We start from the raw sequence: 22,360 nt of genomic DNA, 5'->3' as shown, positions 1-22,360 counted from the left end.
AGCTGACCCTTAGCTGGGTCTGGCAAGGAGGAGCCACAGCAGCTCTCCAGCCCTTGCGCTTCAGCATCTCCATGCCTGAGAGCATGGGGAAATCCCACTGCTTTAGCACTCTGCCTGAAGGCTGCGCTACACATGCATGGTGAGAGAGCCATCCGCAGGAGAGGAGAGAGTGGAAGGAGAAGGATTGGGGGGTTGTGGTGGCTCAATAATCAGTCCCCCCTTTTGTTTCCCAACTCAGTAAGTGCTGCTTCTCAGGCCCTTCCCAGTGCTTCCTTTCAGAGCCAGACCAGGGCCCATAATGGACTGCTTCGCACTGCATGTCCCCCATTCAAGTCTGCCTTGGTATCCTCTCCTGCTGGCCTGGCCAGGGGTATTACAGTGGCCAGCAGACTGCTCAAGGACAGGAGGTGGAACCAGCAGGGAGCTACAGAGCAACCAGAGCTCCCCCAAACCTCCCCTTCACCAGGGATTAAAAAATTCACACACACCTTTAAACACATAGCACAAGGCATCTGCAGGTATACCCCCTCGAAGCACTGGGACAGCCTACAAAAGCGTACGGAGAAGCTGCAGCAGCCGCCCTTCCCTTCCCAAAGGGGGTGGCAACGTGGTGGGTGAGCTCCCCCTCCCAGAATGCCAACTGAGGGCAATGTCATTCTCTGCTCGGGTCCACTGCTGCAGCGCTTGCCCTCACTGCCTCCAGACCTTCAAGTAAGTTCCTGCATGGGGGCGGGGCAGGAAGTTGGGGTGGAGGGTCTTGCCTAGGTTGCTGAAAACCCTGGAGCCAGCCCTGACAATATTGCTAGGAAAAGTTGATGGTAGCAGGAAAAGAAGACCCAACATGAGATTGACTGATTCAGTAAATGAAGCCACAGCCCTCAGTTTGCAAGACCTGAGCAGGGCTGCTAACAATAGGACATTTGGGGGGTCATTAATTCACAGGGTCAGCATAAGTCAGAAGACACTTGAAGGCACTTAACACAAACATACAATGCTGGATCCAAGCCAATGTACAGAGGAGATATTGGTAAAGATAAATCAAACTCCATGCCTTTGCTTCCCCAGCACACACATCAGACTTTCTGCTGACATTTCCTTACTTTCCCCATACCTCCTCTTTTCATATTTTTACTTGATTTTATACAGTGCCAAAGCAACGTGGGAGCAAACCATACGACTAAAGAATTGTGTCCATTCTAGCCTCACAAGCTGAACCTTCCACAATGCCAGCTATGAACTTCTGGTGTCAGTGGCATGGATTAGTGGCCACTGCCAGCTGACCCTTAGCTGACCCACACAATATATCTGAACAGAAGCTAGAACCCATGGATGGAATTACACAGAAAGCTGGTGATAGTCAAAGGGTTAGAAACACTATCCTGGCTACCTTCTTTGCTGCCTTGACAATCAGAGATTCCCAAGACACAAGACCGCATGCTGGTCAGACATTTCTGTAAAAGCAGTAAAACACAGAACTCTTCCTTTTCATGCAAAGATGCTGTGATTAGCTCCCCAAGTCTCATATTTTGGTTGCAGCAGATTTTTCAAAAACATTCATCTGTTCCTGTATTTGAAAAGCTGAACAGATTGTACGTTATTTACTGTTTTGATTGCACTATGCACATTTATACATTTTTCAACCCGTCACCATTTCACACACACACATATAGTTCATTTACAAATATAATGGGATCTATGTCCATCAAAGATTAGGCATCTTACCCTGCTGCACTGCCATGCATATACCATGATCAGGGTGGGAATCCAGACACAGGGAAAACTGACTGGTACTGTAGAATATACACTCACCTTGTCATGAGAATAATCCATTTTAAAATCCACTCTGCAGGGTAATGTGATTATAAAAAGGTACAAGCAGCAACCACTAAATTTAAACTTGCAAAACAGGTTTAGTAAAGAATGGAGCAAACAGAATCCGATACAAAGTGAACTGCGGTATCAACAAACTGAGCACAGTGTCCTGCTGAGCAAAAGAAACAGCTTGTCTAAAATTGCAAATCAATTCCTACTCAATGGAATTAAAGCACAATCGTTCTTCCACATTACTTCGATTTGAGTCAGCTGAAGCAGCAGTGCACTACTTCACATTTATGTTTCATAGATGGAAAGCTAGCGCCTTTCCAATACAATCCTCCATTTTAAAAAAACATACTGAATCGCAAATCCAAAAATGCAAATAAGGAAGTGATGGCAAATACTTTACTTTTAAAAACCAAGACAGACTCCTAATACTCTCTTGATTTGTTTCATTGAACCAGAGGATTACCATAATCAGGAGAGCTGACCATAGAGGGAGAGGAGCTACTTCCCCCCAAACCTGCTATTTTCCTGCCAAAGGTCAGCTCTATCCCCAGCTGGCTTAACTCTGCTTGGAAAGGTACTCAGTACCACCTAAAGCAGCTTGGGAGTGGCTATTATTGGAAGAACAATAGTAATGTGGGAGGAGGAGGGTTACATAGCCCCTAGACTGCTCCCTCTTTGAAGCACAGCCCTTACAGATGCATTCTGTTAAAATAAACAATTGGGGGAAAACAAATCATGGAACATGTTGTAGAACCCTAGGATAAGACAAGAGATTAAAGCTACCAAGGATCAATTTGAGTTGCCCAAAAAGTTTTGTGTCCAAAGGGTTTTAGTGATCATTCCAGGTCAATTACAGGAGACAGACCTGAGGCTTTGTTTTAAAAAGTTACAAGGCCTAAGTGGTGAAAAGAGCATGAACAGAATCTTGACTAATATCTCTGTTCAAAGAGTCGAGCCTCTACTAGAAGCTTCTCCAAGTTGAGTTTGAAGCACACAAGGCCACAACGTGGATTTAGATAGTGTCTGATAGGAGTTTGAGTTCCTTGTTACAGTGGTTCCTACTCTCCCAAACAACATGTTGAGAGATATCTAAAGAGTAGGGCTGCCAACCCTCCTGCTGGTAAAAACAACAAAAAATGCACAAAAACAAAAGGTAAAGTGATCCAAATAAACTGTGTACACAGTAAGTTAGAAATGTAACACAATTAATGAATTATACAACACTTCATAGAAAATTCAATAACGTTTATCCAATTTCAATTAAGTTTATTCAATTTCAATTTTTCTCCAAAGAATCTGTGCTTGTGATGACTGTTTCTGAGTAGCTTGGGACAATAGAAATTTGCGGGATAATTGCTAACTCCTCCTTGAAGAAGGCCTTTGAAACAGATCAGAAAGCTAGCAAGCTCCATTGAGGTGGTTTCCAATATATCCTTTTGTTGATTCCATCTCTGCACTTTGAAAAAATTATGGACTGTATTTATACGCTTGGCACAAGCACTTTAGTATCATAGAATCATAGAGCTGGAAGGGACCAGGGTCATCTAGTCCAACCCCCTGCACAATGCAGGAAATTCACAAATACCACCCCCCTAAATTCACAGGATCCGCCTTGCCATTCAGCCTCTGTTTTAAAACTTCCATTTTTATAATTTTTATTCATTTTAACTACAAAAAGAAGAAGCAGGAGCAAAGATGCATAAAAGGGGGGGAAAGGCATGTATAGAGTGGGAAAAACAGAAACAAAAAAAAGTACAAATATAACAATTATAATTCTACCTCCAAATAAAATGCCCAATTCGTTCTACCTGCAAGTATGAAGTTCTCCATATATTTTACCATCCTTGTCTTTCATTATAAAATTTTTTTAACTAAACTATTACTAGCAATATAAGTCCAAACAATTCTTCTTCAACACAAATAAGTACAAAAAAATCAAAGCCATCTTGACACAAGATCAGCTGATTTAACAACCATGTTAAGAGCACAGACTAATTTGTTAGCTTGACAATATCCTTATTAAAATAACCACATAAAAATCATATCTTTATCCTTAACAAGTTAAAAATACAACATAATAATTTGTCTCTCTCAGTATAAGCAATTTCTCCAGAGGAGCATATTAAAAACAAATCTGCCAGATTACAAAATAATTGTGCTGTCTGCCTTTTTAACAATCCAACTCTTATATCAGTATGAGCAATTTCTCCAAACATACTAAAAATAAATCTGCCATATAAGAATAAATGTGTTGTCTGCCCTCTTTACCATTGATCCAAATTAACTGTATATTTATCTACCATTTTAACAACACCCTTCCATCTTTAGGATGTCCCTTGGCCTTTTAAGGACACATTTCAATTCTTATTAATAATTCCATATTTATTTACCCACAAGGAAAACCAGAACTCAGGAATCCTTCTTCCCATGAAAATTTTTAAATCTTAATTTTAGCTGTTTAACTTAGCCATATTAAAAATACAAATTCACTTATTGGTTCAACAATATCATCATTACAGTGGGCATAAAAACATATCTTTATCTATTAGATGCAAACCAAATTGAAAAATAATTTGTTATCTATCTACCTAAGTATATAGCCCGAAAATCCCACCTAGCCTTTTAAAATCATATGAGTTCTTACTATAAGTTCCATATCCAACTGCTCACCAAGTTACAATTGGATTACGTTATCTTAAAATTTAAAAACTTTTTGATCCCTTTTGCTTCTATATCCATATTACTCCAAAGAAAACCAACTTGATATAACCCAGACATCACACTTTGCCTTTTAAAATAGCATGTCAGTTCTTATTGAGAGTTCCATATCCAACTATCCACAGAGGGGGGGAAAGTTCAAGAGTCCTTCTTCCTGAAAGATTTCCACATCTTAATTTGTTGGTTGTGATGCACCTTCTCTCTTCTCAACGCAGCCACCCGTCTCGGTAATGAGAAAAATTCTGTGCCATTTGTTCCTCCCAGCAGGACTTCACTCAATCTTGATTTCCGTTCTTGTTTTGTAACTACGCCATAAGGATCCATTTTGCTTTTCTTTTGTTCGTTTCAGAACAGATCACTTTCCCATTCTGATTCCACAGACGTTGCCAGAATCTCTTTAGCATTCAGCTTATATAGATTTGAAAGTTCGCTAGCTTTCAGCATAAAAGCTCCCATTTGCTTTCTAATCAACTGCATTAATGAACCAAGTTCCTGTTTCAGAGAAGTAATATTCCATAATATATCTTTTTTATAAGACATTTCGCTTGGCAGTGCCATTTTTCTCTGTCAGCAAACTCTTAATCCAAGATGAAAAGTAGCTTAAAAATCCTGTTACATCGTCACTCCAAATCAGCTCCAGCTGAGATTTCAAATGTTATTTCAATTACAGTCAGATGACAGGGACAAATCTCTCTAAAATATATCTTTTATGTTCAGACCATATTGCAGCCAAATAATAGTCTCTTTAACGTACGTCCAATTATAATCCAGGTCAATTTAAGTATTTTGTATTCAGTCCAATTCAAGTTATTACCAATACTTAAAATTGCTCTTTGACTTTTCAAGGCCTCATTCGCAGGGAAAGTAGGCGTATAGTCGAACTCTATCCCTTCTTTTGAGCTGCCCGCTCGTTGTTATGTAAAACGATCTATTAGCCAGTGGTATTGAAAGCTCACTTACTTGCAGAGTAGAATTGCTATGCTTGGAGTAGAGAGGCGATACATCAAAAGCTTACTAAAAGGAGCAAAAGAAAGCAATCGGGTGTTCACCTTTTTCTGCTGAGTCAGCTATCATGGCAACAGAGCCTCAGGACATGCAAGAAGAGAAGGAGCAGCTGCCGCTGTACCCCAGCCGCCTGATTCAAAGGTGCCGCAGGAGGACAATCTGCAGACACCCCTTAAGTCAGGGCGACGTAACCCGGAAACCTAAAAACTTCCAAAGAAGGAGAGTCCACCACCTCCCGAGGAAGCCTGTTCCACTGAGGAACCAAAGTTCTTCCTAATGTTGAGCTGGAAACTCTTTTGATTTAATTTCAACCCATTGGTTCTGGTCCTACCTTCTGGGGCCACAGAAGACAATTCCACACAATCCTCTATATGACAGCCCTTCAAGTACTTGAAGATGGTGATCATATCACCTCTCAGCCGCCTCCTCTACAGGCTAAACATCCCCAGCTCCTTCAACCTTTTCTCATAGGACCTTGTCTCCAGACCCCTCACCAACTTTGTTGCCCTCCTCTGGACCCGTTCCAGCTTGTCTGTATCCTTCTTAAAATGTGGCGCCCAAAACTGGACACAATACTCCAGGTGAGGTTTTACCAGAGCAGAGTAAAGCGATACCATCACATCACGTGATCTGGACACTATACTTCTGTTAATACAGCCAATATTGCATTTTCCTTTTTAACCACCGCATCACACTGTTGACTCATGTTCAGCGTATGGTCCATTAAGACCCCTAGATCCTTTTCGCACATACTACTGCCCAAGCATGTCTCTCCTATCCTATAGCCATGCATAGAATTTTTCCTACCCAAATGCAGGATTTTACATTTATCCCTGTTACAATTCATTTTATTGGTTTCAACCTAATTTTCCAGCCTGCCAAGATCATTCTGGATCCTATTTGTCTTCTATTGTATTTGCAACCCCACCCAATTTAGTATCATCTGCAAATTTAATCATTCCCTCTATTCCTTCATCCAAATAATTTATAAAGATGTTGAACAAAACAAGCCCCAGGACAGATCCTTGAGACACTCCACTTGTCACTCCTCTCCAAGAGGAGGAACCATTCACAAGCACTCTTTGGGTGCGATCTGTCAACCAGTTACAGATCCACCTAATGGTAACAGGATCCAAACCGCATTTTACAAACTTGTCAATAAGAATAGTATGTGGAACCTTATCAAAAGCCTTACTCAATAAACTTGTAAAAAAAATTTTTAAAAGCCTTACTGAAAGCAAGATAAACTATGTCTACAGTATTCCCTTGATCCAGAAAGGTAGTCACTTTCTCAAAAGAAGAGATCAGGTTAGTCTGACATGACTTGTTCCTGAGAAACCCATTTTGGCTCTTAGTAAACACAGCCATCCTTTCTAAATGTTCTAGGATTGACTGATGATTTGTTCTAAAACTTTTCCAGATATAGAAAAGGGTTTTTTTTTATCACATTGAAAAAAAATTCAAATCCAGCACTTGACTGAAATTGGATAAACATTGTTGAATTTTCTATGAAGAAATACTGTATAATTGATTCATTGTGCTACATTTCTTACTTATTGTGTACACACTTTATTTGGATCTTAACCTCCCGGTGCTGGCTAGAGATCTGCTATTATAACTGGCTTCCAGGCAATGGAGATCAGCGCACTTGGAGAAAATGGCTTCTTTGGAAGGTGAACTCTACTGGACTATACCCCATTGAAGCCCCTCCCCAAACCCCACCCTCCTGATGCTCCATCCCCCAAATCTCCAGGTATTTCCCAACACTGTGTTGGCAACCCTAGGAAGAGCCACCCTAGTTGTGGCTGCTCTGTGAATTACCTTACCACAGCCAGTTTGGTGTAGTGGTTAAGTGCAAAGACTCTTATCTGGGAGAACTGGGTTTGATTCCCCACTCTCCACATGCACCTGCTGATGTGACCTTGGGTCAGCCACAAGTTCTCTCAAGGCTATTCTGCTCAACAGCAGTTCTGGGAGAGCTCTCTCAGCCCCACCTACCTCAAAGGGTGTCTGTTGTGGGAAGGGAAACGAGATTAGTAAACTGCTCTGAAGCTCCTCTGGCTAGTGAAGGGCGGGGTATAAATCCAACCTCATCTCATCATCATCTCACCCAAGTGGTGCATCTATGAATTATACAGTTTGATTTGTCCCTTGTTGTCCTTAAGGAACACTAGTTTTGTAGACAGAGGAAATTGGGAAGATCGTGATAGCAGCAGCTGAATGCCATTTTGGTACAATTCATTTTCTCCTCTCCTTGCAGGTATTCAGCCTGACCGTGGCTGGAGGCACAAGTCAGTGGTTCTTAGAGAGCAGCCTGCTGTGTGGGACCTGAGAAGAAGGGAAGATTATTGTAAGTTGAGACTCCTTCAGATAGTGAAGAACAGGGTCATTGTCATCTTCTTCCTCTATATTAAATTCCCCAGTGAGCCAGAACTATAGCTGAGGATGTATTTTAAATTGTATTATTTAAAATTGGCTGTTTGTATTCTTGAGAGTTCCGTAACTCAGTTTGGGTCCCTTTGAGGAGAAAAGTGGCATAGATATGTCTTAATTAATAAGTCACTTCACTGGCCAAGAATTGTATATCAATCATGTTTTTATCTTGCCCGTTCTACAAAGAAAGCTTTCCCTTACAGTTAAAAATATGTGAAAAAAGAGATGGAAGACATAAAAAATGAAGGTGGCATGAAAATCAGTAAAAGGTACAAAAAACAAATAAGGTACAAAGAGAGGGGACTTAAAGTTCCGGATGCTTGGAGAAGAGGTCTTAGTGGTGGGACATGTGCCCAGTGTGCAGAAGGGTCCCAGGTTCGATCCTTGGGGCATGTCCTATTAAAAGATCAACAGGTATCGGGAAGCTCTTTCTCTGCTTGAGATTAGCTGTCTGCCAAAGCAGGCAACATTTGAGACACGTGAGCCACTTGTTTCAACTATGTATAAAGCAGATATTCTTCCTTATCAATGCTTACATAAAGTACTTATAAAAGAGAGATTTTGCATACACTTGCTAATCAACAAGCATAAAAAAAGAAGCTTCAATACATAATTCTCTTTGTATATTAAGAATATAAGATAACCTAGCTTTTTTAAGAAGTATTCTTGCTTGTTGTTTCCCTAAACTGCCTAAGGTTGGTTCAAGTTAGAACCGTTCTAGGAGCAGTAATTTCCTTAGTGCAAAGAACATCCCTTGAACTGGAAGAAGGCACTGCTGTCAGTTGAAGTATTTGGTAGGATCTAATCCAGAATTCCTTGATTTTAAAAGGCTGTTCTCAGAATCTCTTTTCAAAGTTATTATTTCTTGATAGGATGCCATTAGCTTAATTCTGACTTGCACTGTCCATTAGTATAATCTGCCCTGAGATATTTAAGTGACAGTAGCAAATACCTTCCTGAAATGAGCTCTCTCACTTCCAAGTTAATTACATGTATTTGGTTTTTGATAAATGAAAGCATCAGATGTGATTAATTGAAGGACAATCAATATGATCAAGCTATTAGACATTCTGATGAGCTTTCCAGAGTCACTGGACAATCTATATCAATCAACTAACTGAAGTGAGTACATTAGATCCTTAGATGTTTTAACTGAAAGAAGAATCTTAAAATACAGATTTAAAAAGCTGAATAAGTATCTCTGCACAACACCAAAATCATTTTCTATACCATCCCTCAGAATTCTTTGGCAATGCTCACTCAGAAGGATAACAACCACAAATGGCCAATGAATCCCATTCAGCTATTAATCGATTACATGGTTTAAGTCCATTCTAAAGTGTGCTGGCTGTCCCCTTGCTTTTTCCTGGCATTTTGTAGTTTAGGGGTATTATTTGTATACAGGTTGCAAGAGATTTCTACTTCTAGCCCAGACAAGTTCCCACTAGTGTGATTGCACCTTTAATTCATGAAGGATAGCTTTAGCTGTTAGCAGTGACAGCCAAGTGTGACTTTCAGCTTCACAGACAGTTATACATGTGAATACCAAATGTGTTGGTAGGAAAGAGTTAGAAATCTGTCCTCATCATGCCCCAGCTGAGGGTTCACTAGGTATAACTGCCTGATCACTGAGCAAACAGGATGCTAAATCACATGAACCGCTGCTTGTTTTTAATTCTAACATCTTTAAAATATATTTCTCAAACTCAGAATGTCAAAAGATGGCTAAACACAGTCTCTGTGACATATCATGCTCTTATTTTACTCAAACAGCAATGTTGATTTGATGTAATCGAAGTATCAGAACAAAGCTCTTCCACTTATTTTGATATACATGTATTGGGGGGAAAGCGGACTCAATGACATGATGCTATGCCAGAAGAGAAAATGCCACTATCTTTCTATTTTTGACACAGGCATAGGAGGGAGATCAAAGCAAATGCACAACCAAATGTTTCAGAAAAATATGGAAACATAAGTGCATTTCGCAAGACTATAGCATGTAACTACTATTAGCATAAATGCTGACAAGTGTTAATCTACTATAACCTTGATTAACGGATACAGCTGTCCATTAATACTAGGCATTTTAACTCACTACTAAAATTGATTAGTCAGTTAGAAATTCAATCCTCTTGTTCAATAAAACTGCACTCTCTCTGAAAATGCAATATGGAATGAAGTGCTGCATCTGCCAACACTTATATATCACAAAATACACCTTGCTTTATTTTAAAGTGTTAATTGCATTACTTGAACTATTTCAAATATGACATAAAGTACTAGAGTCATCAGCAGATAGCGCTCTAACCACACACGAATGGACTAGGGTCATCCCCACCCTACCATCACGATCTAAAGGTATCCTGCTTATGCAAGTCCAATGTACATTAGCCTAACCTTTAATATTAGGGGGCAACATAGACATAGATCAAGCCTACTAATGTTGAGCTTTCCATTCACAGGCCCCTATTGGAAAGCAATGGTCAACAAAAACATTGGATGCTTGAGTGAAAGGCAGGAATGTCACGAAACAACGGAAGTTGGTATGATCCTGACCCATTTTTATTGCATATAATTAAAGGCTTGAGTTAACATCAAACATATAGTACAATAGTATCTGCCAGTACCAATCTAAAAGGAAAAGCCTACAAGTTCACATACAAATCTGAGCACCAGTGGAGCAGAATAGCCAAGGGGAAGCTATAAACTGGGAAGTCCCAGTTCAAATCTTGTCTCAGCCATGAACTCACTAGGATGCCTTGGCCAGCAAAGGTGGGGAAGGGGGAGTGGTAATTACCACAGATTGGTTCGGAATCTGAGCAAAATTTATTTTGTAGCCTTCCGCTACGATGGAAAGCGCCCATCTGTCCGTAGTGATGGACTCCCATGCCGACAGGAATGGGCAGAGGCGGACAGACGAAGGGGAAGAGGGGACGGTGACGTGTGCTGCCAGAAAGTCAAAGGCGACTTCCGGAAAGATGGCGGAGTGACGCGGGGCTCCTTTCCTTGTCCTAGGAGGGAATCCTGTTTGGGAGGTAATTGAGGGGGTTTCCCGGCTGGGGGACACCTCTTAAGGAGCTGTCAGAGGACGCTCCGAAGCCTGGGGGGCTTTCTGGGCGTGGGCGGGGAACGTAGGTCCCCCGTTCAGACCCAGCTTTCCTCCTGGCCGCTACCTTCCCAACACCTTCGGTGCCTAACTGTGCCGCCGGAAAGGGAGCCTGGAGAGGCACTGTAATCTCCTCTTAAGTAGACCCTGAAACGTCTTACCTTGGTGGGGTCCTTACGTTTGGAATTGTGGAAGAAGAACGCTGTTGCTGTGATGTGCGGGCGAGCAGTTTGTCTGGAGTGATCTCTGGCGCGGCTCGGGTAGATCCATGGAGGGAGAAGCGGCTGGAAGCGACTAGAAGCGGTGGAAAGGCGATCGTGTTTGTGAGAGCCAGGAAATATCCGAAGTGCAGAGCCGGACGGATTGTGTTGAAGAGGGGGAGTGAAGGGGTAAGAGATACTTTTTATTGTGCCCCTGAGGTCTTCGGCAGCTGTCGAACTGCTTCGGGGGGGTTAGAAACTGGCGTGGCTCGGAGCGGAGTCTTCTAGTAATGGCGGACGTGATTTGAAGCCCTTTTTTCCTTTTGCAAGCGGAGCGTAGGAGCTGTGAAAGCGTCTGGGCGTCTGGAATTTAAGCGGCTGATCCCCCCCCCTCTCTTCATTTCTTTTAATTTTTCCTGACGTCTGTTCTTGGTTTACTTTTATCTTGTTGAAGGGGTTTTGTTTTGCTTTGTAATTTCATTATTTCCGGGATATCTTGGATCAATCTAAAGAGCAGAGTTGCAGTTCTGAGCAGTTTATCTGCGGCTGCGCTCTGCTGAAGCTCCTGGGTCCTAGTGTTACAGAAAGTCAAAGGCCCTGCTTTTGAGGGCGAGTGCCCTTGGACTTGCCGGTGGTCTGTGCTGAAGCATAACGGTTTCTGTTGTTCCCCCTGTATGGGGACTACTCTCAGGTTGAGCAGAGCGAGGTCTCCACTGCTGTTCCGGGGAGAACTTTTGGTACGGCTTCTTTGCCCAAGGCTTGTGCCACTGTCTCTGTTTCGCAGCTCTGGAAGATGCCGGTACACCCAGGTTCCTGGAAGTTTTTATACTTTTATCCATTTCCTGGAGCACACTGTCAGTGGTAGAGCTGAACAGGCCTTTGCCCTCGAAGGGCAGATCTTCCACGAAGGCCCTGGTGTCCTGCTGGAGAGCCGTGGATCTGAGCCAGGAGTGGCGGCGGAGGCAGATGGCAGAAGTGATGGTCCTTGCTGAGACGTCGACCATGTGCTTTGCAGCAGCCAGTCGTTGTTTGACTACAGCAAAGCCTTCCTTCTGCAACTTCTTTGCAGCTGACCTCTTCTCACTCAGGGAAGACAGGAGGGGGGTAAGTTGTTCCCACTCTGAATATTGGTATCTAGCCATGCACGTGGCATAGTTAGATACCGTTACTCCCAGCGCCCCAGCAGAGTAAAACTTCTTCCCGACGTTATCCAGCTTCTTTTCCTCCTTGTCTGGTGGAGAGGAGTGTGTCTTGCGGGCCTTCGACGAGGAGGAAACAACCACTGAATTTGGCTTTGGGTGTGTAAAGAGGAACTCAGCCCCGGACTCTTGGGCACGGTACATATGGTACAACCTTCTTGATGACACGGGAGTAGAAGCAGGCTTCGCCCAGGGCTCCTTCACCACCTGTAGGATGACCTTCGTCACCGGCAGAGCAACCACTGTAGACGTATCCCACTGCATGTCGAACACGTTATCATCTACAATGGGCTGCGGCTGTGTCACTGGAAGCAAGAGGGAGAGTGCCATCCTCTTCACCAGGTCCCCGTACGACTTCAGATCCTCCGATGGTGAGATGGGAAGATCTTCAGCTGTATGAGACACTGGTGAAGGTTCCAAAGCCCAGTCTGGATCGTTGGTACCGACCTCGGAGTCCAACGATGAAGACTCTCTACATAGAAAATGTTCTGAGAGCACCGGTGTTGACTCTCTAACGGGCGACCGGATCGACACTGATGACCGAGATTGGACTTCCTCCTCCACCATGCCGCGTCTGTCAGGCGGGACAGAGATTGATGCCGAAGGACGCCGTTTAGAGTGTTGAGACAGCATGGACATATGGGATGCCTCGGACTGCTGGTCCCAGTCTGCGAACTCGCAAGGAGGGTAGAGATAAGGGTAAGGAGGCCATTGGCGCTGCTCCCATGGTGGAATCGGTGGGAAGCGACGAGCTACTGTAGTCGGTTCCAGCTCTCTCCAGCCTCTCACCTGATCCATCGGTGCCGAAGGCTCCATCGGCATCGACACCTCCACCTCCAAGACAGAGTCGCTCTCACTGCGACGCCTGGACCTTGAAGAGTGGGAGCGCTGGGTCAGGTCAATCTCTTGCTCCGATGCCGATAGGCACAGCTGCGAAGCACTGCCTCTCGACCCTGAAGGGCTATGACGTGAGATGCCAAGATCTTCCTCAGTGGAGCTGTCAATGTCGAAGCGTCGTGTGAAGGTGAAGGAGTGCGGGATGGTCTCTTCTTCCACTTCTCCTTCGATTTCACCTTCTTCGGTGTGGATGATCGGGTCCCTGAGTCATCCCAACGTCTCTTAGCCAGGGTGTTCACTGACACTTCAGAAGGCCGTTTTGTGGAACGCCTGCGCTCGACCGGCATCTCGGTCCTGATCAGCGAAGCCTCAGCCAATGTGACCGTTGGGGCCACGGCCTCACCCATCAGTACTGACGGGCCCAATGCCATCTTTTGAGGACAAAGTGCTGAATCAACCAAAGCCGCCGAAAGCCTCACTGCTCGATTCTTACGAGTTTGTTTGGAGAAGCTCAATGTGTGCAAGAATCGACGCGATGTCCCTCGTCCAGACAGAGGAGAAAGAGGGAATGGCCGTCGGGGGGGGGGGCAATCTTCTTCCCACAGGAGCGGCACCTCTTTAAAAAAAACCAACGTCTTTCCATAGATGCTCAGGAAAAAACCCCACCCAGGAAAGTCTATGAGGGGGAAAACACGGGGGGAAAACCGAGCCCCGAAGGGCAAGTCCAACAAACTTTTTTTTTAACACTATCTAACAACTAACTAACTACACTAAGAAAATAACAAACGGGCTATATACAACAGGAAAAAAGCAATCTAAGATTACTTTACTGACCGAGGACACGAAAGGAGATCCTCTCAGCGCAGCGGTCAGAAAGGAACTGGTGGGATTTTCGTGTTGGCGCAGTGAGCATGCACACTGGGACGCCTGCGCATGCCCGTTGGTGCCGAGCATGAAAAAATCCCGGGCTTTTTAGGTACCGATTCAGGGATCGGCGAAGGCGCTCTATCCCATGAGTGTGAAGCACAGAGACCACGAAGAAGATCTTAAAAGTACCAATGTTCTGCCTTTAGTGAAACATAGGATTGAGTATTTTTCCCCCCCGAGACTGGCGGCCACCACCAGGAAAGACTACTCAGTCTAATATTAGAGCTGCTGTATGGATTGCTCAGATAATATGAAGTTTTGAGTTTGAAACTTCAAAAGACAAAACAGTATTTCTTAATCACGTTTAGGGAATGTTATCTTCTGGTGAATTCAGGAAGAAGTTTTGAAAAATTAAAATCTCCATGTAACAGGCGGATGACTTCATTGTACAACAATTCAAATCTTCTGCACAAATTAATTTTGAAACATTAATTATGTTCTATTTCTAGCCATTTATTTCCACCTTATTCTGGAAGATTCCAAGCTGCTTGTACATGGAAGAACAGGAGACTTGGTTCTAAAATCTAAAACAAGCATGTAAGTGTACAGCAGGGGTTGCCAACCTTTGTTAAGCTGGCGGGCACACCTGGAATTCTGACAAAGAGCCAGTTTGATGTAGTGGTTATCTGCATGGACTCCTTCACATAAAGCCAGCTGGGTGACACTGGATCATTCACAGTTCTCTCAGCGCTGTTTTCTCAGGAGCAGTTCTGGAAAGAGCTGTCTCAGCCCCACCTACCTCACAGGATGTCTTGTTGCTGGGAGAGGAAGGGAAGAAGATTGTAAGCTGCTCTGAGGCTCTGCGTGAAGGAGAGAGTGTAAATCCAATCTCCTCCTCCTCCTCTTCTAAGCATGGTGGGCACAGCCACAAAACTGCTGCCATGGGAGGCAGAACCAGCCACAAAGTGACTGCTGCAGCTTATCTTCAGTCACACAGTGAAGATCCTTGTGGTGTGGTGGCAGCATCCATGTTTTGTTTTTAAATCTGCATAGCCAATCAAATCGCTATGGGTTAAATGTAAAATAATCAATTGTCTTGGAAGCACAGAAGCGTCATGTAGTATCCCCAGTCCTTCACAGCTCCCAGTTAAGGGAGAAATACTGTTCAAACAAATTACTAGCTAATCAACCCAATCTGCTGAAAAGGTACAAATCAGAAGTACAAGTGAGAAGGTTGGCACTTATTTACACTGCTGGTGGGATTGCTCTTTTATAGCTTTTTTTGGAGGGATAAGATTATACTCAGATCAAAATAATTACTGGATGCAAGATACCTAAGAAGCTCAGACGGAATACTTCTGAATTTTCAAGAGGAATGAAAAATCCCAGCAATCCAGGAAAATTTATCTTATTTGTAGTGGCCAAAGCTCTCATAGCCTCCAACTGGAAGAATAAAGCCTTGCCAACAATAGCCAATGGTAACAGAAAATATGGGGAATTTTCATAATGGATAAGATATCTGAAAAAAATTTTAATGGAAGTGCACCAATTCTAAACTAACTTGTTGGAAAAACGGGCACCATTTTTGGAATATACAGTGGGCTCTGAAAAGACAGATGTTTCTGTTCCAGATAGATATAACTTTATAGTATTATCCTACCTAAAATTCTTGGCACTTATTTCTTGGACTTTACTCTGTTCATAGCTGATTATGGTATACTTAATTATGTACATGTTCAAATATGTGATGTGATCTTTAAAAAAATACCGTTATTATTCACACCTTGATTCTGTAAAGCTGATTTGTATTTGGAACTTATAAATAAAAATTTATTTAAAAAGAAAATTACTAAAATGATCCGCCTCCAATGGTAACAAGAGAAATAAATTTTACTTACAAAGAACCACATCTTACATTACATTTCAGTACATTTATCTTACTGTGAACAGATTAACTTCAAAAAGGCCAGGTAAGTGAGAAGAAGAGAAGTCCTATATAAGATAAAGCAGAAGGCAATCAATGGCCAAAGAGCTCAACATCTCAATGATGAGAGATTGGGGCCAACTGCCAAAGGTACCCCCCCCCCCGAAAGAATTCTCTTGACCCCTTCCCTCCCAGATCCTCTTGAATGCAGTTATATCCAACAATCTCCAATGGCCATTCAGAAGCTTTGCTGTACAAAAGCCCCACCCGACCCCATCCACTTTTTAAAAATACCTGGTGGGCAACAGAAAAGGTGTTGGCAGGTGTCACGGCACCCAAGGGCACCACATTAGGGACCCTTGGTGTACAGCATAGGACCGACAGTGAGATGAAAGTAAATCACTGAGTTTCACCCACTCTGGTCTCCCAGAATTACAGTCTACCCACTCTGATCTCCCAGAATTGTAGATCTTCTGCTATATTTTCAGGGTACATTTCAAATGGTGTCTTAAAATTTTCAATCAGGAACATTAAAAGAAAATAGTTGCTCATGTTTGTTGCCTACATTGCCTACAAGCAAAATACAACAGACACAAACTCAAAAAAACCTTGGATTTTCAAATAACTTCTACTGGATTCCGCCTCTGGCTCAGACACTTAACGTTTAGTTTGTGGTATCCTTCTTAATCTCAACCCTGAGGCCAACCCTAGGCTATATGTTTCTAAGGAAAAGATCTACCTTTGAGTGCTGCACATGTACGTGAGATTCAGGCTCCCAGGGAATACAGAGGCTAAGAACAGGGATTCAACAGGCCCAGAAACTATGATATTGCAAATACTACTTGTGCCCCCATAATAATATGTGAAACACTGTACCTTCTGATTAAGTGTTAAGAAACTAAGTGTTGTAATAAACTGACATTTCATTTCTTTTGGTACAGAGAAGACTTTGGAGAAGTATTGTATTTCGTTATTAAAAGGACTAAGGCGGTGAGCACATTCTGTATATTTGTCCTCCCCTCGCCCCGCTTAAAAGCAATGTCCTTAATCATGTTTGAACAACAAATTGGTGCACTTGTACAAAAACACATACTTCCTGTTAAAAACTGTTTTCCTCTTCCGATGTTGACAAGAGTCCTGAGTGCTGTTAGGTCCACCACTTGCCTTCTTGACCCGCATCCCTCATGGCTGGTTAAGGCTGGCAATGAGAGGATCCGGAACCCTATGAAGGAAATCATCAACCTGTCCCTAGAGACAGGGGTGTTTCCAGAGGGCCTCAAGGAAGCAGTGGTTTTACCGCTCTTAAAAAAGTCATCAATGGATCCTTTAGATCCAGCCAATTACCACCCAGTTTCAAACTTGCCATTTCTGGGCAAAGCAATTGAAAGAGCGGTGGCCAAGCAGCTTCAGGGCTTTCTGGAAGACACATCGGCACTAGACCCATTCCAGCCCTGGCCGTGGGACTGAAACTGTCCTGGTCACTCTAATGGATGACATCCATAAGCAGCTGGATTGAGGCAGGTCGGCGCTGTTGTTATTGTTAGATCCTACAGCAGTGTTTGACACAGCTCACTATGCATTGTTGACTCACCGCCTCGCCGATGTGGGAATACGTGGGGTGGCCTTGCAATGGCTTTCCTCCTTTCTGCACAGTCGGGGACTGAGAGTGGTGCAAGGTGAGGATGTCTACTAGATATCCCCTTTTATGTGGGGTTCCACAAGGGGCACTCCTCTCTCCAATGTTATTCAATGTCTATATGCGCCCCCTTGCCCATCTGGTATGGAGTTTTGGGCTGGGATGTCATCAATACACAGATGACACCCAGCTATATTTGCTGTTCGATGACCGGTCAGCTACAGTCCCACCAACTCTGGCTGAGCGTTTGGCAGCCATGGTGGGCTGGCTAAGGAAGAGCAGATTGAAGCTGAACCCATCAAAGACGGAGGTTCTGTGCTTGAGGGTAGCAGGGTTGGAGCCAGAGCATAGACTGCAGACTCTTGATGGGGCGCTACTAACATCAGTGCCTACCATCAAGAGCGTATGAGTGACACTGGATACCTTGCTTTCAATGGAGGCCCAGGTCACACATATTGCCAAGGTGGCATTTCTTCATCTCCGTCAAGTCTGGCTCCCCTCCTATCTCACTTGGACCTAGAAACAGTAATCCATGCAATGGTCACCTCCAGACTAAACTACTGTAACTCGCTATATGCTGGCCTACCCTTGAGTCTGATCCAGAAGCTCCAACGGGTTCAGAATGCGGCAGTGCAAGTCCTGACAAGAACGCCACGGACGGCACATATTCTAACTGTGCTGCACCAGCTACATTGGTTGCCAGTTGAGTACCAGGTCAGATTCAAGGTTTTGGTTATGACCTTTAAGGCCTTGAGCAGTCTGGGACCGATCTATCTACGGGACCTCCTCCTCCACTATATCACTGGAAGGGCGTTGTGCTCCAGTAGTCAAAATCTGCTAGTGATCCCTGGCCCGAAAGAGGTCCGGCTGTTCTCAACAAGGGCCAAGGCTTTTTCAGTCCTGGCCCCAACTCAGTGGAACACTCTGCAAGAAGACATCAGGGCCCTGCAGGATCTTTTACAGTTTCGCAGGGCCTGTAAGGCAGAGATGTTCCGCTATGCCTTTGCATGAATGATGGCAAGTTCTAAATTCCAGCCAGTGCTTCTTATTCTCACTGAGGCTTGCTACAGAAAACAGAATCAAACAACAGTAGTTCACTAAGCTCCATGGTTACATATTTAACTGGTGTTCCAAAAAGCATGCAGGCATAATCAGTGTGATGGGGGGGGGGACATGCACATCAGTAGGTACATATTATTTTCAAGTTCATTTTCCAGTTTCCTTCACATAATTAGCATGTTTACATGCTGGTATTTAGAAAGGGAATGTTTATTCTTATGTAGAAGCTGAGAAAACGATAAAATCATTCCAACTTCCATACTTTACAATTTTTATTCACAGTATAACTTTCGCCCTAGCCTTTGAACTATTCAGGAGTGTGTACAGGGGCAGTATTCATGCTAAGGATGTCATTTTTTGAGTGCCAAAGCCTCACAGTGTATATATACAGAGGCACAGAATTCTGTCACCAGTGCAGTCTGGAAAAAGAGCTACCAACCTCCAAGTAGGGCCTGGAGGTTCCCTCAGAATTTCAACTATTCCCAGACTACACTGATTGGTACCCTGCCCCCCACCCCAACATCTCCAGGAATTCCCCAAGCTAGAGACATCCCTATTGATACTACTGTCCACATCATGGCAGTCATAGTGAGTAAAAACTTTCCCTAAATCTGGTTTCTTCAAACTTTTGTCTAAGAAAGTCAATGGTTGCTTAATATAGGTAAAATACAATGAATTTGCTGCAAAAATTCTTACAAGCTGTTATAAAAATGGCCAAGAGAACAGATTCCTTACATTTACTTCCCTTTCCATCTTAATTTCGTGAAGTATGTTTTCTTCTCTGTGCCCTTTTTAGTAGCAGCTTGTTCCCTCCTCAGGCATACATCTTGTATCACCCACTCTTGGAGGCCTCTTTGCCTTCTTTTTCAGTTGAAGGCAATGAGATACACAGTAGATTCCACTGTCTACAAAAGCAAAGGGGGACAGACAGATGGAGAAGCAAATAAGCAAGCCCTCAAGACTCAATGTAACCATAGTATAAGTGGTACTAGCCTACTGTGAGAAAATACTCATTTTCTTCTGGCTGCATTCACATAAATGCCAAGAGAGCCAGAAAGGAAGTATGTGATGAATTAAAACCTGTACTACAAAAACTGAATCAAGAAGCAGCAAATAGCAGTATTTAATTATTTATTTCACACATTTATATCCTGCCATTCCCAAAATGGGCTCATCGCATTTTCAGTTTGGTGTAGTAGTTAAGTGTGCCAGTTTGTAGCAGTGGTTAAGTGTGCAGACTCTAATCTGAGAGAACTGGGTTTGATTCCCCACTCTTCCACCTGCACCTGCGGTATGACCCTGGGTCAGCCATAACTTTCTCAGAACTGATCCTCTCAAGAGGAGCTCTCTGAGAGCTCTCAGCCCCACCTACCTCACAGGGGGTCTGCTGGGAGGAGGAGAAGGGAAAGGAGATTGTAAATCTATTTGAGACTCCAAGCGAAGGGTGGGTTATAAATCCAATCTCTTCTTCTTTTCTCTTCTTCTTCAAATACACTCTGGATCATCCAAAATGATCTCTTTCTGAAGCATCCTGGGACAGTCCCTGACAATTCGTGGCACCCAGTCACCACTATGACCTGAAGTTTGCTGGTGACGCCTAGAGCTCCAGTGGCCCTCCGTCTATAAACTCTGCTACAGAGGGTAAAAAGAGAAGGAATGGGAGAGTTAGCCTGTACTTCTTCTAGCACGTAACAGTGCCCTGTACTTCTTCTAGCACAGAGATCAATGGTTACTGGCTCTCCTTAGCCTTCGCTGGAAACTTTTGCTCTCTCGTACTGCAGCTGGGGGAAAGCTGAAGCCCACAGGTGGTTATGCTTCACCGGGTTGGCAAAGGCAAGAGACTTTCCCCAAGGGGGGAGGGGAGACACAAAGAAAGCTGGCCTGGAGAGGAAGCAACCAGTCTTTCCGACTTTAAGACAATTTTCAGTGGTAGTAGAATAAATCAGATAGAAGACAGTAATTTTATATTCAGACTTGGTGTTCTAATTACATACTTGGGATTATGATTGAGATTTACAGAATCACTGAAGTAAGAGCTTCTATTTGAAATTTATTCCAACACCTCCAGGCCTCCATTCTTGAGTTGAAAAGAGAATAATTTGAGGGGGTTTTTCCCCTTTTCTGTTCTTACTCAGCAACTAGCAGCAGCAATTGGCCTGCTTTACAATATCAGCTTAAACAAAAAAGGCTTGAGTCTGCAAATGCTTATGCTGCAATACATGTCTTTTCTATGCTGTAGGGATGTTTTTGTTGACACAAACTTAACATGGCTATCCCATTGGACCCCATTAGTTTAAGCCCAGTTTGTCTACATTTAGCTGAATCAAATGGTTGTTTTTATTACATATGCATGAAGCTTTATTCAGCACAAGAAGCTAAATTCCTGCCCCAAGGAGCTTACAATATAAAAAGTGAGACAAGAAAGATGACAGAGAGGGGGGAAAAATGGAAGAGGGGCAAAACTGAAGAAGAAGGTACATCCATTCCAATTACACGTACAGGGGCTTAGTTCCTGTAAGAGCAGGAAATCAAGGGGTTGTGTGTAAAGGAGGAAAAGTAAGGGGTCATGTGAAAGTTCTCAAGTTTTTCCTGGGCTGTGCCTCTTCAGGAAAACACCCTCATACGCACAAAACATTCTGCACGCCACCTCAAGAAAATGAGGGAGAGCCCTACCCCTTATTCAGGAAGGAGTTCCAGAGCCTTGGGCCAACTGCAGTAGAGGCCCTGTTCTTCATAACTAATTAGTACCCTTAGTTATCAGAGTTGTGCCTGACATACTGAATTTAGGGTTGACAACTGGTGTTGAGAAAAATGTCCTCCTCTTTAATAGAGGCTTTATGTACGGAAATGGACTGTTGAAGCTTTTTGTACCATGAAGGTAAATAACATTACCTGATCAATACCATCCCATTAACCCCCTATTAAATGGACAAATTTTTCTCCAGGCTAGTTGGCAACCTTTTATAACTTAGTGGCAACATTAAATTTGATTAATATGGCAGATATTTGATGTGGAAGAGTTTGGGCCAGGGATGGCCAAACTGCAGCTCAGGAGCCACATGTGGCTCTTTTCACACATATTGTGTGGCTCTTGAAGCCCTCACAACCCCATTGGCCAGCTTGGAGAATGAATTTAAAGTTGCTTTCTTTCCATCTTCCCCCCCTCCACAACATCTATTTGCTTTCCTTCCTTCCTGTCTTGCAGCTCTCAAACATCTGAAATTTATTCTATGTGGCTCTTATGTTAAGCAAGTTTGGCCACCCCTGATCTATAAAAACAGACACGGAATAGCATTAAAATGTACTGCTTATTTTCATTTTTCTTTTAAAATATTTATACCATTACACTCATTTCAGACAAGAAACCATGGTTTTCCAGTGCATAAACATATACATGTGGCTGCTAAATGATTTCTACTGTATTGGCAAACCATCATTACCAGGAAACTATGGCTTGAACTCAACCTGCTAACCAGGACTCCAATCTGTATGAATGAAACTCTGCTTAGAATCCTCATGTGCAGTTTAAGTGATCTGTGCTAGATAAAA

This window comes from Heteronotia binoei, chromosome 6, assembly GCF_032191835.1.
Source record: "Heteronotia binoei isolate CCM8104 ecotype False Entrance Well chromosome 6, APGP_CSIRO_Hbin_v1, whole genome shotgun sequence".
Taxonomy (NCBI): domain Eukaryota; kingdom Metazoa; phylum Chordata; class Lepidosauria; order Squamata; family Gekkonidae; genus Heteronotia; species Heteronotia binoei.
This window is presented reverse-complemented; position numbering follows the sequence as displayed.